Source organism: Heterocephalus glaber, unplaced genomic scaffold (assembly GCF_053883595.1).
Source record: "Heterocephalus glaber isolate CG9 unplaced genomic scaffold, H.glaber_assembly_v1.0 deba00001504, whole genome shotgun sequence".
Classification (NCBI taxonomy): domain Eukaryota; kingdom Metazoa; phylum Chordata; class Mammalia; order Rodentia; family Bathyergidae; genus Heterocephalus; species Heterocephalus glaber.
The window spans coordinates 33,272,729-33,289,560 of record NW_028258324.1 but is presented as its reverse complement, the minus strand read 5'-3'; the positions used below and the strand labels follow the sequence as shown (position 1 = coordinate 33,289,560).

The window sequence follows — 16,832 nt, the reverse complement described above, 5'->3', positions numbered from 1 at the left end:
ATTGTTCAAAAGGGAAGGGAAACTGGGAAGGTGGAGGGGGAAGAGAAGGAAGGGAAAAGAGAAAAAATAGAAAAAATGAAAACAAAGCTTTTGTAAATAAGGAGGGGAGGAGGGTTCAAAGATAGGGAAGGGATGGGAAGAATAAGGAATAAGGAATCAAGATATATCATGTACAGGTACAAATTTCTTTTGATGAATGTGATCATTATGTATATTTAAATTGTATCAATAAAATTAATTAAAGTTTAAAAATGTACAGTGTGCAATATTGGCCAAAAGGACATCAAGCTTATATCTGCATATCCACATAACTAATAAAACCATTTTATATCCCACATTGACAGAACTCTGTTTTAAAATAAAGGATTTGTGCTTTTTCCTAAGCCCAATTTTGATTCATTAGCTACTGTTTTACATTAGGCTCATATTCTGAAATACTAAACAATAGTTTAAATGCTGACAATGAACAGAAAAATGAAAGCTCTCCCTTGAGGTACCTTGGTGCTTGTTGGTAATGACATATTCTAAAGCCTAGAAATCCTAACAAGTTTATTCCTTACCCGGAGGCCCAAAATATGTCTGCATATTAATGGATTAGTACTTTTTTGAAGCAAAACATTTATTGGTACATTTTAGATATACTTAATGATAACATTCATCACAGGGAATTTGTACCTGCACATGGTATATCTTGCTTCTTCTTTTTTTCCTATCCTGACCACTCTTCCCCTCCTTATATACAAAAGCTTTGTTTCCATTTTTTTCCTTCTATTTTCTCTTTTTTTCTTGTCCTTTCTTTTCCCCCTCCATCCTCTGTTGTTCCCTGTAAATGTTCTAATATTTTATTTTTAAAAAATAATTTTGAAATTTTAGGACATGTGAGGCAATGTTCTAGGAGCAAATAGAGCTACAGCTTTCAACTACAAGTAGTTCACTGTTTCGGGAAGACCAGACATGTATGTAATCAATTTAATATCATGTGAGGAGTCATGGCAGGGTCACATGGCAAGTGCCGTAATCAATGTAAGCCACTCTCCTTGGGGAGGGGCAAAGGCAAAGCCAGGGGAAAGGGGAGGCAGTAAACACAGAGTGAGGAGGAGGGATTGGAACAGGCTCTCAGGAATAATGAAGGGCTTCCAGGACCAAAGAAGAATAAGAGAAGGAGCATCCTGGGCTGAAGGAAAAGCAGCAGGAAAGTCACAGAGGCAAGGAAAGGAATGTATCTTGGGCGTGGAGTATCCGCCCCAGAGGACCACGTGTTGAAGGCTTGGTCTCCAGCTTGTGACATTAATGGGAGGTGGTGGAGCCTCTCAGAGCTGAGGCCTGATGGGAGGAAGTTAGGTCACTGGAGCCATGCCTCTGAAGGAGGTATTAGAACTGCAGCCTCTTCCTCTATTTTTCTTTCCAGCCTCCATAAGGTGAACAGGCCTCTTCTGCCACACATTCCTGCCATGATGCACTCTGCCATAACAGGCCTAAAGCAACAAGGGCAACTGACCATGGACTAAAATTGTGAACTAGAAAAAAAAAAAAACATTTCTTTTTTAAAGTTATTTCTCTCAGATATTTTGTCACAGTGATGGAAAGCTGGTCAGGGAATCCATGAGAAACCAAAGCCAGGTACCAGCAAGAGCAGATTATAGAGTGCTCATCTGTCATGCAAAGCCATTGGGGTTTTATCCTATGAGCAAGAAAGCAATAGGATCTGATTTGTTTCTGGAAGCTCAATTTAGCAGCAGACACTAGCATGCCTTCAGGGTGGGCCAAGGCTGGAGTGAAGGAAATTATCAGCTCAATGATCACCATACTGAAATGAAAAAGTTTGGAAGTTGATGAAATCAAGGTGTAATTCCCGGTTCAAAGTCAAAGGTTCACATTCAGGAGCACAGGGTTTCACAGTGGGTTCTGGTGGGTATAGAGGGCAGGGTCAAAGGACCAGAAAAGAGTGGGTGGAATTGTGAAAAAGGAGGTCAAAATGAAGGCTAAGGACCACGATTACTCACTAGGTTAATTTACATTTATATAAGAAAAAATTAAATGTAAAAAAGGCAATTGAGAATTAAGTTCATACTTATAGGGCAGCTTTTAGATACTGGCACTGTGCCAGGCAACATCATGTATCTTTTCACATTTAACTCAATAACAGCCGAGAAATGTTGGAACTTCTGTCTTCACTTTCACAGAAGCAGAAATTCAGAGGCTCAGATCCAATAACTCATCACAGTCACCAGGGTAAAGTGGGGTTTTCCACAGGTCTGTGTGACTCTGAATGAGCTAGTTCACTTGACTTTGTTTCTGGTTCGTTGACTCTGTGCTGACACAACTGGGAAGGTTCTTTTTCCTCTAAAATAAAGGTAGGGACACACTCACTACACTACAATAAATTTCAGAATAGGAATTTAAATGTAAAAAAAATGAAACCATAAACATTTTACAAGGAAAATTGGGATTTAAAAAATCCAGAAAGCCTTGCAAAGCATGACACAAACCCTAAAGCTTGCTACATTTGACTACATATATAAAAACTAAATGCTTGTGGGGAAATGTTGTCTGTATCCCACCTGATGTTAATAAAGATAATATTTTAGCTCCCCAGTAGGAAAATATCCACAAATCAATAGAAAAATGAACACATTCACAGAAAGTTGAGAGAAAGAAAGAACAGTGAATTTTAAATTCACAAAAAGGAAGCAAATTAAAACTTCATTGATATATTTTTACCAGTAAGATTAGCAAATATCAAAAAGTTTGATATTGCTATTCATTATTAAGGTATAGGAAATAAGTATTTTCAAATATCAGCAGGAGTGTATATTGAAACTCTTATTATGGAGTGATTGGGCAATATGTATGAAACTTTAATTGGACACTCCATTTGACACTGCAGTTTTAGTTCTAGATATTTCCTCTATGAATATATGCACATCTGTATACAAAAATTTTGTATCATGTTGTTCAGTGCAGCTATTGTGTATGTGTATGGGTGCAGAGAAGAACTAGGTAAAAATTTAAATATTAATTGATAGAGACCCTTTAAACCAATTATAGTATATCTATACTAAGAATATTCTTCTAAAATGAATGAGGCAGAGACATACTGATATGACCTGATTTCCAGGATATAAAGGAAAAAAAGCAAGATGATGACCAATTTGTATAGCACATTACCATTTTAAAAGGGAAAAATGAATACATGGACTACTAGTATGTATAGAAAACAGGTTATAGTCCATGGTGGAGGAGCTAAGGACAACTAAAAATATTTACTTGTCACTGTTTCCATTTCTACTGTTTGAATTTTAAACTGTAGCTGCATTTATTCCATATTCAAAAATAAAAGGAGTGGTGTAAGAGAGGACAGAAGAGTGAAAAATGATGCATAAGAAGGATAAGATTGCAGAAAATCTACAGACAGATTTTAACTCCACTGCCATTCCGTCTGAGGCCAGCTTCAAGGTTCTTTGCTGTTAGCACCATAAAGTGTTAGTGAAAGGATTGAATAAAAGATAAGGAATTTTGAAAGCTATTTTACATCTATGCTTTTCACCAAACTTGTTTATGGAAACTAGAAAATTAACAATTAATCATAAACTCCAGGGACAAAACTGGTCATCCTAGAGGAAATCACAAATCATACAGAGTACTTTTTTTCTAACCTATGGATAAGGCAGTCTTCATAATGATTAACCACAATATCATTACTGTTTTTAAATTTTACCCACTGAGTTTATATCACAATGACCATATTTTCTGAAAGAAAAATCAGATTTCTTGGTCTGGCCATGCAAAACTCACGGCATTTCCAAGCAGACAGAAGTTTATTGAGCATGGAGGCTTCAGCTCCCCATGGCAGGTAGAGACATTCTTCACTGCAGATGCCAAGGCTGTGAGAGGGAAAGCTGAGCTTCCATGGCAAATGGACTTTGACCGACACTGTCTGGAACGACCCAAGCACTAGGGGGAGCACTGTTCTATGATAGAATAGTTTAAAAGTAACTCACAACTTTATGGATAAATTTGATACTGTTCAGAAGGTTAAAGGGACAGGGTAGAAAGGATTTTACTTTGTGAAGAGAAAGTAGGTGACTAAGCATGGTGAGAACAGATTGGTGAGGGAGTGAGATCATTGTGTGAAAGCAAGAAAAAACTTGGCAACAAACTACTTGGCCCTGACCTTTTCGCTTGTATAAAGCTTCTCTAGTGTTTTATATTTTAAAACACAACTTAAATGTAAGAATGTCCACAATCTTTAATTAAGAATGCAAACACATAAAGCCCAGAAATGAGTAATCTTTTTTGGTAACCAATTCATTTTTATTTAAAAACCCACATGTTATCCATGGTTTATTTTTGTACAAAATTTGTCAAGAAGCAAAACCCATTGAGAATATGGTGCTGGGGTAGAGTGTGCATTCCCTTGGGATGAACTTCAGGATGGCTGCAAGGAAAGCTGGCTGTAGACCCTTGAGCTCGGGCACCTTCCCATGAGAGCAGGGAGTTTTCATGCCACTGCTGACTTCTGTTAGACACTTTCTCCTCTCTTAATGATAGTCTGGCCCATCCTAGTGGCTTTCCAGCACACAAGACTATTTGGAAACATTCACCCTCTGCTGCCAAATCATGTGCATGGGGAACTTGTCAACAGGGGTTTCCAGAAGTCTGAATTTCAAGGACAAAGTGAATGTCCTAAAAAGAATATAGAAAATGAACATTTTGCTAAACTTTATTTTGCTAAACTTGTACATTTGCAAACATGCGAACAAAATGCCCATCACTATTAACTACACTTTCATCTTACGCTATTACAAAAAGGAAAGAAAATACTGTTTTATTTTAAACATCATATATGTGTTCTCATTTATATAAAATTATGTGTGTGCCTATATATAAAACATTTTTATATCTTTTTATATCTTAAGAAAGAATAAAAGGGTATTCCTTTTTACACTGAATGGATGGTTTTGAAAAACTGACTCTTTGTTCTTATTTTTTCCATTTTCCCATGCCCTGTTAGAATCTTCCTGCATCAGCAATGACCTCTGTGCAGCTGTTGGGTACCAGTCTGCACAACATACATCCTTTCCTTTTGTCACTTCACCTCTTTCTCTAGTAGCCTCTGAATGTCATGCCTAATAGGACCAAGTGCCCACCATTAGAATGGCTTTAGGACAAATGCTGCTGTTGAGTGTTTAAAAGAATCATAGGATATATTTGTTGGTCAAGTCAATCACTTCAAGGTTCCTAGAAATGGGTTTCCTGTGACCAAGTTTTGACATGGACAAGCAGCCCCTCTTTAGCTGTGCTGGACCAGACACACATCCTCTACCCACAGGAACATCTTCCTGAGCTGAGGTGAGGGATGCAGAGGAGATTCCATCTCCCTTCCCTGCACATGCTTTTTTAAAAAGTAGTTTTAATATTAAAACCCTACAAGAGGAGCATCAAAATGGAAACCTAGAAGCAGGAATGCCAGGGGCTTTGCTACAAAGCCTGAAAGGCCTAGAAATCTTGAAAAGGCCTGCGGTGTGCTATGGAAGGACAGAAAGACACTGAGGTTTACCCAAAACAGCAAAGGACAACTAAAAATGGCAAGGGACCACAAGAGACATGCTGGGAATGCTGATCCTCTCTCAAAGATTTTCTTTGTATCTGCCCTGCTTGAGCATTGTCTTAGGGGAGGAAGGAAGAACGGTCACACCTTAGGGCTGGTGGTGCAATGTGGTTGTGACAACCGGGAGCAGAATTTCTCGGCTGGCCTTTTGAGCCCATCTTTCTCCGTGGAGGAAAATAGTCTTGAGGTAAAACTTCAGAAATGGGTCCAAATGGAACTGAGATCTAGCACTGCGGGCAACAGAGTAAAATAGCCCCGTGGATGCAGAGCTCCATTTGGAAAGCTCCTGGTCAACTTCCATGAGCTTAGAGACTCACATGCTGGAGACGGTCAGGGTTTTGTGAGAAATCATGCTAAACAAATGTACAAAGTGTGCAAACAGGCAAATGCTGCCCCAGTTTTTAAAAACAGAAAGAAGTGATCCATGGAAACTTCATATCAGCAAGGCTAATACTAGTTCCTAGGCCAGGGATTACACTTAGCAGAGAAAGAGGTGATAACTAACTCATAATTAGCCACCAGCATGGATTTGATAATAAGACACATAAAGTTGGCCCTTTTTTCTCACTTTTCATTGTTTCTCCTTTTAATATGAAAGTGGCCGATGGGATATTTTACATACTTAAGTTTGTAAGAAGAGGACATTTTGAAATTTTCCATCAGGTTCATTTTCAGAAATTTTAATCTAATTATATTTGGGAAAAGTTGTGAATTTCATGATTTCAAAGTTGTTCTGGAATTAAGACTCAGTCTCATTCAGGATTTCTTCTTTTATTCATGCCCTTACTCTTGGGATTGATTATAAGCTCAGGGTTCATGCAAATGCAGATGTCAAATGAGGAAAGCGCATCTTAATCTGTCCTGGTCTCAACTCTCTTGAAATGTAGAATTGATAGAAGGCAATCAAAGGATAGTTGTCACTGTGTCCTCATCTGCTAAGAGTCTCTCATTGGTTTCTTTCACTGTCTTCTAGTGGACGGTCCACTCCACTTTCTTCTCTGGTGGTCCCTCTTGCAACTGTCAGATAGCTTCATCCTTCTGCTCTTTCTCTTTATCAGCTACATTCCCACTTTACTTTGGATACTGGAAGAGTTAAGCTGCTTTCCCCCTTTCTTCTGGGGCCGCAGATGGCTCTGTGTGACCCCTTATGGCTCTGTGTGGCCCTTTTAGGGCACTTTGCTCAAGAGATCCCTCACAGACATCTCTCTTGTACTGTCCACACCATCCCCAACTCATGCTACTGGTGTGCAGGCCCTATCTGCAGGCCAGCTCTCTCCCTGAGCTCTGGATAAGCAGAGGGTCTTCAGATCCTTTGACTCTTAGATTTTTAAAGGTAAAGAGTGTCCAGTCATTTCTATTCTCCTTTTTGACATGAACCGTGGCTGTCATGATGTGACCTACTCCCTGCGCCCAGCATCTAATGCTCATATTTATTCCCCACCTTCTCTGTCTTCATCCCTTTTCAGATTATTTTTTATTTTGTGCTCACCTAAAAGAATAGAGGGTGAAGATGGAACTAACTCTGGATGATCTCAAGACATGTCAAATTTTTGCCCTGCCTCTTGACTTTGATGTTTAAGGTTAAGAATGTCTCAGTTTTCTTTTTTTCTGTCTGATTCTAATCTACCCCCATACCACAGAGATATTGGAAATCTCAAGATGACTGGCTAAAAACAAAGTGGTCACCAGAATAAGATAGTTGTTTAAATCTTGTCATAACATCCCACCCAGAAAATAACACCTAGACAATGTGGATACTATAGAAAGGTAGACTCATTTCCTACTCAAATATGAGATATTAGGTAAACTACATTGGTAGACTGAAGAAATGATAAAAATATCAAACAACTTCATTCTAACAAGGCAAAGACTTACCAGAGAGACTGTGGAGCCAAGTGGATTTGCAGTTGACTGTCAACTTACTCAAAACTTATTGAATTATAGATCAATTTCTTCCCAGAAGGAGATCTTTAACACAGTTCTGTACTGTACAGCATTTTGTTTAACAACTTTATCGATTATTTTGCTGTGAACAGAAGAAGTGATTATTGCACTTGTAGGTGGCCCACAGCTAGGAAGGACAGTCTGGGTACAACAATGGGCTGAGTCAAACTAATGAAACTCAATTGGATAATAATTATGTTCTGCATTTAGTTAGATTTAATGCATTAAAATCATAACCATACAATGGGATTGCCCAGCTAAATGATAAACGAGCACAAATTTATATTCTAGAAGATTAACCATAATAGTTATATGCTTCAAGAATGAGACACAACAGTTGGGAAATCTATTGGATTTTTAATTGTGTTACTAGAAGATCAGTGTCCATAAGGAGTGTTTATCCTATTTTAGTTTATGTTCCTTCAGTCTAGCCTCCAAGCTTCTGCTATACTCCACCCCAGAAACATTCCATAGCTTCTCACTGCTCCAGAACAAGCCCAAGCTCTATTTTGTGGTGTACCAAACCCTTTGTGAGCTACTTCAACTATCTAGCCTCACTTACCATTGCCTTTAGTTTCTATCTGCTGTCTCATTCCAAAGCACATGCAGTCATGCATTTTTGTGCCTTTATTTCTTTGTCATTTTGTCCTTGCCCTATTTTTCACCTCTGATATACGGTATTGGGAAGGATGGATGGAAAGGAATATTAGCAGTTGGGCATAATTTGGGGGTGATAGGTTGTGGAAACAAAATGCTAGATGGGTGGGTGCTAGAGGGAGACATTAAAGCTATGCAAGGAGTCAGGAATCTCAAACAAGGGAGGTAAGTGGTGGAAATTATCAACCTGAGACATTTGCCACCTTTGTTTTTGTTGTGGTACTGGTGCTGGGGATTGAACCCAGGGCCACACTCATGCTAGGCAAGTGCTCCACCACAGTAGCAAGGCAAGGGCTCACCAGCCCTTTCTGGTCTTAAATCCTTGCCAGAAACTTTTAATCTATCTTTTCCACCTCCCCTGACTCCAAAATAGTGCTAAACACTTTCTCCCCTGTAGCACCTCTGTACCCTGCGTATTTTTCTTTTAAGTCTCATAAAGCCCAGATTTTCAGTTTTTTTGTTCATATTTCCAATTCCCTACCAGAATGAATGCTTGCTTGATGATAGGACTGTGACTTAGTCACCTGTGTAAGCCCAGGGGCTAGACCAGGGTCTTAAATTTGTATTAGTAATATAGCGTGGGTTTTACAACACACATTACACATGTGTCAATAAATTAACAGTATAGTTAACTTGTCAAATATAGCTCAGAAATCATATTCTCAAAGTATCATGCTAATATTAGCATATAGGAATTGAGGCATACTGATCTAGCTCATTATGAGAGAATTATCTTTTAAACTATATTATTCAGTAGAAAATGGTTTCCTCACATGTTCTAAGTTAGTTATATCTACTCTAAGGCAAGGCACTAGTATCACAGATGCCTGACATATACCCTCTTGTCTTCTTAGGGCAGGTTTAGGTGGATTGTAAGTCTCTTTTTGAAAAGGAAATAAGGTGCCTGATATTAACACAAAATCCTTCCCCTGTCTTTCAAGTCTTGAATATGTGAGTGGGCTGAATCTCTACCATAGAAACCTGCTATTTTTTTTTTGTTGTTGGTTTTATATTTGCCTTTGCCAGATTTTTTAAAAAATATGTTAAATTTGGTGCAGTAAACTTTGTTTTTTGTGTTTGCACTACTGGGGATAAATCACATGACTCTGTGCATTCAAAACACATCCTCCTCCAGTAGCTACAACTTAGCCTTTGGCTGGAAAGGACAACCCTTGTTAGGTGAGGGGAGTTTCCTGGACAAGCATTCTTGCCAATTTTTCTTGACTGCTTTTCAGGCCATGAAAGTCTGAGCTACAATATCAGAAATGTTCTTTGTACTTTTGATGCTCATCAGTTTTAGTCATTTATTTATTCTGTAAGTATTTATTGAGCACCCACTATGTGTTGGATACTGCTCAAGGTGTTGGGATTCATCAAGTAACAGAGCTGGCAGCATACTGCCTTCAGGATCTTATGTTTTAATGCAGAAAATAGAAAAGCAACAAATAATTAAATAAATGTACATTATACCAAGAAGTGACAAATGCTATAAAGAAAAATAAATAGAAGACAGGAAAAAGCAATTACTGTTTTAAATAATATATCCAGACATGACCTAAAGAAAAAGATTGTCGGGCTGGGGATTTAGCTCAGTGGTTTCGCAGCCTGCTGCACAAGTGCAAGGACCCAAGTTCGATCCCCAGTACCAAAAAAAGAAAAAAGAAAAAGAAAAAGATTGTATTTGAGCAGAAAACTAAAATGAAGAAAGGAGTAATGCTAATTGCTGAGTGAAAAGCATTCTAGGAAGAGAAAACAGTATGTGCAAAGGCCCTGAGGTAGAAGCACACTTGGAGTGTTTGAGGAATAGTGAGAAAGCTGTAGTATGGTGAATGGGGGAATAATGATCAGAATTGAGATTAGACAGTTGCCAGATGTCAAATCTTGTAGAGTTAAAAAAGAATTTTGAATTTTATTTTCATTGTGATGGAAAGTCACTAGAAGTCTGAGTGGCAGTGTGATGTGACAAGATTTGTATTTAAAAGGTTTACTCTGGCTGCTGAGGGAGAGGGAGCAGTGTAAGATACTTGTGGATGACAAGGAATGTGATACAACTGACTAACCCATTGGAGACAGATTTTTCTCTGCTGTTTGCACTAGAAAGAGCTTCTTGGTCAGTGGATCTACCTGCTCAGGTTTCTGCCTTCAGGGAGGACTGGCCTGTGAGACACCCACCATGGTAGCCATCCACCAAAGAGAAAAGCAGATCCATCTGTCTTCCTGCTTTTGGATTCTGGCCTGGGACTTCCTCACCCTGTACTACTGTTGTATTTGCTTGACATGATGGAAGCCTCTATTTGCTACAGTAAGATCTTTTCTGTTAAAACAGTTTACAGGTTATGAGAATCTCATCAGTTTACATTTTCCTTCCAAGGAACTCAGTTTATTGAGCCAAAATCCAAGATGAAAGTGTGTCAGATTTGCTGATTTAGTGCTTGTGAAAGATGGGTAGAAAGGTCATGTCTGTGGCTCTTGGGGACCTGACCTATACCTGACCTTTCATACAAGCTGACTTGATGTCTAAATAAGAGTCACATGCAGTAAGCACTGGTCCGCTCAGTGCTTCATTGTTTTTCCCAAACCACTAACAACATTACTATTTTCAATATGACCAACAATGATGAAGTGGCCAATTCCACTTCCTGTAATGGCCAATAAGCTGTTATCAGAATTCTTTTTCTAAAGATAAAAACTGTCAGCCCTAGACAAAATACAGCAAAACAAAACAAAACTACCTAAAGGCACTAAAGAGCAACTCGAGCTACATCCTGGAGTGTCAGAAGAGAGCATCACTCTAAACCGTGATGTCCCTGCATTTCTTTGATGAGTATGGCAAAGATGTACAGCCCTAACTGTTTTTTTAACCAGGGCCTTTACTAAAAGTCAAATTTGCAGTAAGAAGTCTTTTAAAGGCTCCCTCAGGGACAAAGAGCAGGCTTGTTAACTACTCATCGTAAAAGCAGTGGATTCCTCAATCTTGGCGTTCCTCCCCTGTAATGCAGCAGACCATGCCCATCCACCTGGGCTATGGGTCACCCATGTGGGACTTGGGGAGAAGGGAGATCAATGCCAGCCTGTGGATACTCAGATGAAATAAACTTCTTATTTCTGACCCATGGAATAGTGACAGGTTAATTTATTGGCCTGTAAGTAGGGTAAAATCAAATCTCAGGCTCTAAAAGAGGGGGAGGGAGTTAACATTTGAAAGAAGAAAACAGTGCTAGAGGGAGTCCCTATTTTCATGAATTCTAGCCTGATAGGATATCTCATCCCATGTCATGTGGCAAGACTAAGACTCTGATATGTACATTCTATTTTGTCTGGCTTTGAAGAATTGGAAGACAGACTTTGGGATAAATACAGCCCCTAAAAAGTAAGAGGGAAATCACAGCAGTGAGAGAGCCAGAGAGGAGAATCATAAATTCTGGGTATAAATTCAATTCATATTACTGGTTGAGCCCTGAACCCCTGTATTTGCAAGGCAGACTACAAATGGTTGGGGCAAGACTAAAAGTGTAGAAATAAAATTTCAGCTACTGCCCATAAGGTTTGCACTATAAATTCAGCCAAGGTAATTGCCTTCTATCACAAAAACAACAACAAAATGTCTTTGGAGAATTATAATAGCATTCAGAGTCTGTACAACACAAGATTCACAATGTCCAGAATATCATCTAAAATTACTAAACATACAAAGAATAGGAGGGTGTGACCCATTCTCAAGATTAAAACCAGCCAATAGAGAGTGACCTTGAAATGTCCTAGATTTTGGAATTAGAAGACAAAGATTTTAAAGCAGCAATCATGACTCTGCTTAAAAGACAGAAAAGAAAATATGCTCATAAATTGGGCTTGGACATTTCAAAGAAAATAGAAGCTATATAGAAGAACTAGATGCAAACACCAGAATTAAATAATACAATGTATGGAAAATATAAAAAGGCAGGGAAAACCCAATAAACTTGAAGGTAGGAGGAATAAACTGCCTAATTTAAAGAAGAGGGAAAAATGTATTTCTTTAAAATGAGAAGATCTTTTTTTCCCCTTCCCCTGCCCTCCCTTCAACCCCTCCGTCCCTCCCTATTTACAAAGACTTAGTTTCCATTTTTTCATTTTTCTTATTTTTTCAAATAAGAACCAAGAGAAATTATGCAAAGGTGCAAATTTCCAATGATGAATGTCATTATATTGTATACCTAAAATGTGCCAATAAAATAAAATTTTTAAAAAAATGAGAAGAACTTCAAGGGCTTAGGAGAGAATATATAAAAGTAAAATATATAATTGAATGTGCCAAAAACATATTTTTAAACAGAATGACTTAAATTTCCCAAATTTAGTGATCAGATTAATTTATGAGCAACCTCTTTTTTTTTTCTAAAACAGGGTCTTACTATGTAGCCCTGGCTGGCCTTAAACTTACAGTGATCCTCCTGCCTCTGCCTCCCGAGTGCTGGGATTCTAGGCATGTGCCACCACACCCAGCTGTGAAAACATTAATTTAAAGGGGATCATGAATCTCATCAAAACTCAAGCAAGATAAATACAAGCAAAACTATCCCTACACCTATTATAGTCAAACTGTTGAAAACCAAAGACACAGAAAAATAAACCTTCAAATCAGCCAGAAAACTATGATGCATTATTGATGTGGTAACAATAACTCAAAACCACTTATTTCTTAGTAGAAACTTTAGGATCCAGAGGACAGAGGAACACTATCCTTGAATCATTTGAAAAAAATTTAATCCAGAATTCTTTATCTTTCAAAAGTAAAGATGAAATAAAAATATTTTCCATGTAAAAGAAAACTAAGAAAATTTAACATTAGCAATTCTTTAATATAAGCAATGCTAAAGGAAGTATTTCAGTTGGAAAGAAAATATACTAGGTAAGAAACCAAATCCTTAGGAAGAAATGACCATCATTGGAATGGTGAGTACACTGGTAAATATAAAAGATGTTTTCCTCTTAATTTCTTTAAAATATTTTAACTCAAAAGCAAAAATTATTACTTACTCTTGAAAGTTTAAAATATGTAATCTAAAAGATGTTGGCTATCAATAGACTTACATATTTTCCAAGGTTCTAAATTCTATCTGTGGTGTTAAAATATTAGCTCTAAGTAGACTATAAAAGTTAAGGATACATATTGCATTCCTTAGGGCAACCATTTAAATATTAAGTAGAATGGAAAAAAGATAATAGATAAATTAAAATGAAATTTTAAAAAATATTCAAATGATCCAAAAGAAAGTAGTAAATAAGAACAAAGGAATCAAAATAAAAAATAAAAAACCAGAGAGGGCAAACAAAATCCAAACATAAGTCCAGCACTATCATCAACTACATTAAATGTTAGTAAACTAAACACTCCAACTAGAAGACAAGTATTGTTAGAATAAGTAAATATCAAGGTCCAAATAATAGTTTGTCTGCAAAAGACACGTTTTGGGGCTGGGAATGTAGCTCAGTGGTAGAGCACTTGCCTAAGTGTGCAAGAGGCCCCTGAGTTTGATCCTTAGCACTGCAAAAATAAACAGACAAAATGAAATGAGTCTTTTATATATAGTTTGAAAGTAAATGGATGGAAAAAGTTTTGCCATGTTGACAGTAAGGAGGCTGGAGTGACTATATTGACATCAGATAAAGTAGATTTAAGAAAGAGTTTTAACCACAAATAAAGAGATAGATCAAGGGTTAATAATTAATCCAGATAACACCGGAGGGGTTGGTGTAGTCTCAGCAGCTGTAGAGACCTCCACCCAGGACAGTTCCCCCTCCCCAGCCTCTGGCCTCCCTGGCTTCTCTATCCATATCCTGGGGTGAGGTGAGAGCAGCCCCAGGGAGGATGATCATGCCAAGGAGCCTACCAAGATGACAGAAGTACTGACAACAACGGACTCCCAGAAACTGCTACACCAGCTGAATACCCTGTTGGAACAGGAGGCCAGATGTCAGTCAAAGGTCTGCGGCTTGAGACTAATTGAATCTGCCTTAGAATGACTGCAGGACTGAGGGACTTCGAAGTGAAAGATCTTCTTAGTCTAACTCAGTTCTTTGGGTTTGATACCGAGACATTTTCTCTAGTTGTAAATTTACTGGACAGATTCCTGTCTAAAATGAAGGTATAGCCCAAGCACCTTGGGTGTGTTGGACTGAGCTGCTTTTATTTGGCTGTGAAATCAATAGAAGAGGAAAGAAATGTCCCATTGGCAACTGACTTGATCTGAATAAGTCAGTAATGGTTCATGGTTTCAGATTTGATGCAAATAGACTTACATAATATTAAAGACTGTATTGGAGAAGGTGTATTGGAAAGTCAAAGCTACCACTCACTGCCTTTCAATTTCTACAGCTCTATTATTCACTCATTCAAGAGAGCTTGCCATTTGAAAGGAAAAATAGCCTAAATTTTGAAAGACTAGAAGCTTAGCTTAAGGCATGTCGCTGCAGGATCATATTTTCTAAAGCAAAGCCTTCTGTGTTGGCCTTATCTATCACTGCATTGGAGATCCAAGCACAGAAGTGTGTAGAGTTAACAGAAGGAGTAGAATGTCTTCAGAAACATTCAAAGATAAATGGCAGAGTTCTGACCTTCTGGCAAGAGCTTGTATCCAACTGTTTAACTGAATATTCATCAAACAAGTGTTCCAAATTGAATGCTCAGAAGTTGAAGTGAGTTGTTTCTGGCTGTACTGCATGGCAACTGAAGCATAGTTACTATAGAATAACTCACCTAACAATCCCTGAAACGGTTTCTTAATTGATAAATTTGGTTGTTATTCTCTATATAGAGAAAATTGTATAATTTTCTTCTACAATTGAAGTATTGAAATATAATCTTCAAAATAAAGCAACTGGACTTGGAATAGCAAAAGGGAAAAACTGGTATCACCAATCTAGTCAGCTAACATTTGAAGGCATTTGCTATAGGTACAATACCCTAAGGGCCAGGCACAGTGGCCTATGCCTGTAATCCTAGCACTTGGGAGGCTGAGGCAGGAGGATCACCATGAGTTTGAGGCCAGCCTGGGCTACATAGTGAGTTCAAGTTCAGCCTAAATTATATAGGGAGACCCTGTCTCCAAAAAATTTTTTTAAAAACACCCTTAGAAGTTTCCAATCTCTGATACATATGTTAACCATTTCACTAAATTAACAGCTTAGAAAACAACATCCTCTTTAATAATCTGAATTTTTAAGGTAGTGCTGAAGTAATGGTTTTTTCAATTGCACATTTTGCTAAATGTAGCCTAAGCTCTAGCTCATTTTAAAAAAGCTCATTTAAAGTTATAATAGGACCAAAAGTTTGATCCATATATGAACTAATTTGAGACTGTTAGCTTTTAAGCAGAATCATTATGAACTTGAATGTTATACCTAAAAAAAAAAGTAATACAAAGCAGATGTTCTCTTTTGGGTTTCTGAAAATTGCCAGTATATTCCACCATACTGCTATTGCAATTGGAATGATAGAAAGTATTTATATTCATAAAAAATGTAAATTCAGTCACTGCATATATTGTATATGTTCTTGCCATCTAAATTTATTAACTTACAGTAATGATTTCTTTTCCTACTCAAAACTAAATGTTAATATTTAACACATGTACATATGATTATGAAACAGGCATGAAAAATTTACTTTTAACAGCTGGTAGTATTTAGATAAACTTTTGATAAGTTTGAGGGTTTTGTTTTTTACCTAAATAGAATTATTGCAGCAACAAAAAATTTTCTTTGAAGCTTTTCTCCACAACCCTGAACTATAGCTTCCATAATGTTATAATGGATTTAAGTTATTAACCCACAAAACATCACAACTAGATTAATGTTATGTTCTCCATCTTTTGGAAACTCCCTAATTAACATAATGCTACAGTAGGATTGTTTAGATTTGAATTCATCTGTAAACCTAAAGATATAAATGTGAAACACTTAATACAAGCCTGAAAAGGTGAACTTTGATCTTCATTTCTAACATTAATTTAACTTTCTATATTGGATCAAATATATTATATTTAGGTGATATTGAAAATGGTAACCTACTTAATTTGTATTAAATTTTAAATTATGAGCTTTACATCAAAACCAACATTTCACACATGCACTTTTTAAAGGCATAATAAAGGTTATATTCTAGATAATGTAATGATTTCTTGGAACCCATAATGCAAGTAATAGTTCAGAGATGAGAATGTTATTGCTATGTGGGAATTACATTTAAATTTAAAAACATTTTGTATTAAGCCAAAATACAGATCTACTAAATTTGACATAGTCACTGAGCTATCTTTAATGCTTCTTCTAAAAAACAGGTGACAGTTGAATCGATGATAAAAATTTTTATACAGAATCTACTTCATCAGTCTATCTAGTTCCATTAAAAATATGTTCTATTGTATTACATAATATGTCAAAATCAATTATCACTATGAAAATTTGCTTTATCCTAAGTTCTGGCTAGATAAAGCACTTCAGGTTTTACTATGGACTATTTCTATAAAACTGCTGTTGCTTCCAGTTTTTTTTAAAATTAAGGAATAGAACATACTTTCAAAAATTTCCATGTGTCCTAAGAAAAATAAGGAGGCACCGCCACAATTATGAGATTGCTGAG

General features: G+C 37.2%; 1 protein-coding gene and 1 pseudogene across 4 annotated transcripts in view; one reads left to right on the top strand and one right to left on the bottom strand.

Annotated features, from left to right (window-relative positions):
- Window positions 1–16,832, bottom strand: part of Kcnab1 (potassium voltage-gated channel subfamily A regulatory beta subunit 1) — a 444,167-nt gene that overhangs the window by 217,187 nt on the left and 210,148 nt on the right. The gene's annotated exons all lie outside the window — the stretch shown is intronic.
- Window positions 14,087–14,923, top strand: LOC147825297 (cyclin-G1 pseudogene; annotated as a pseudogene).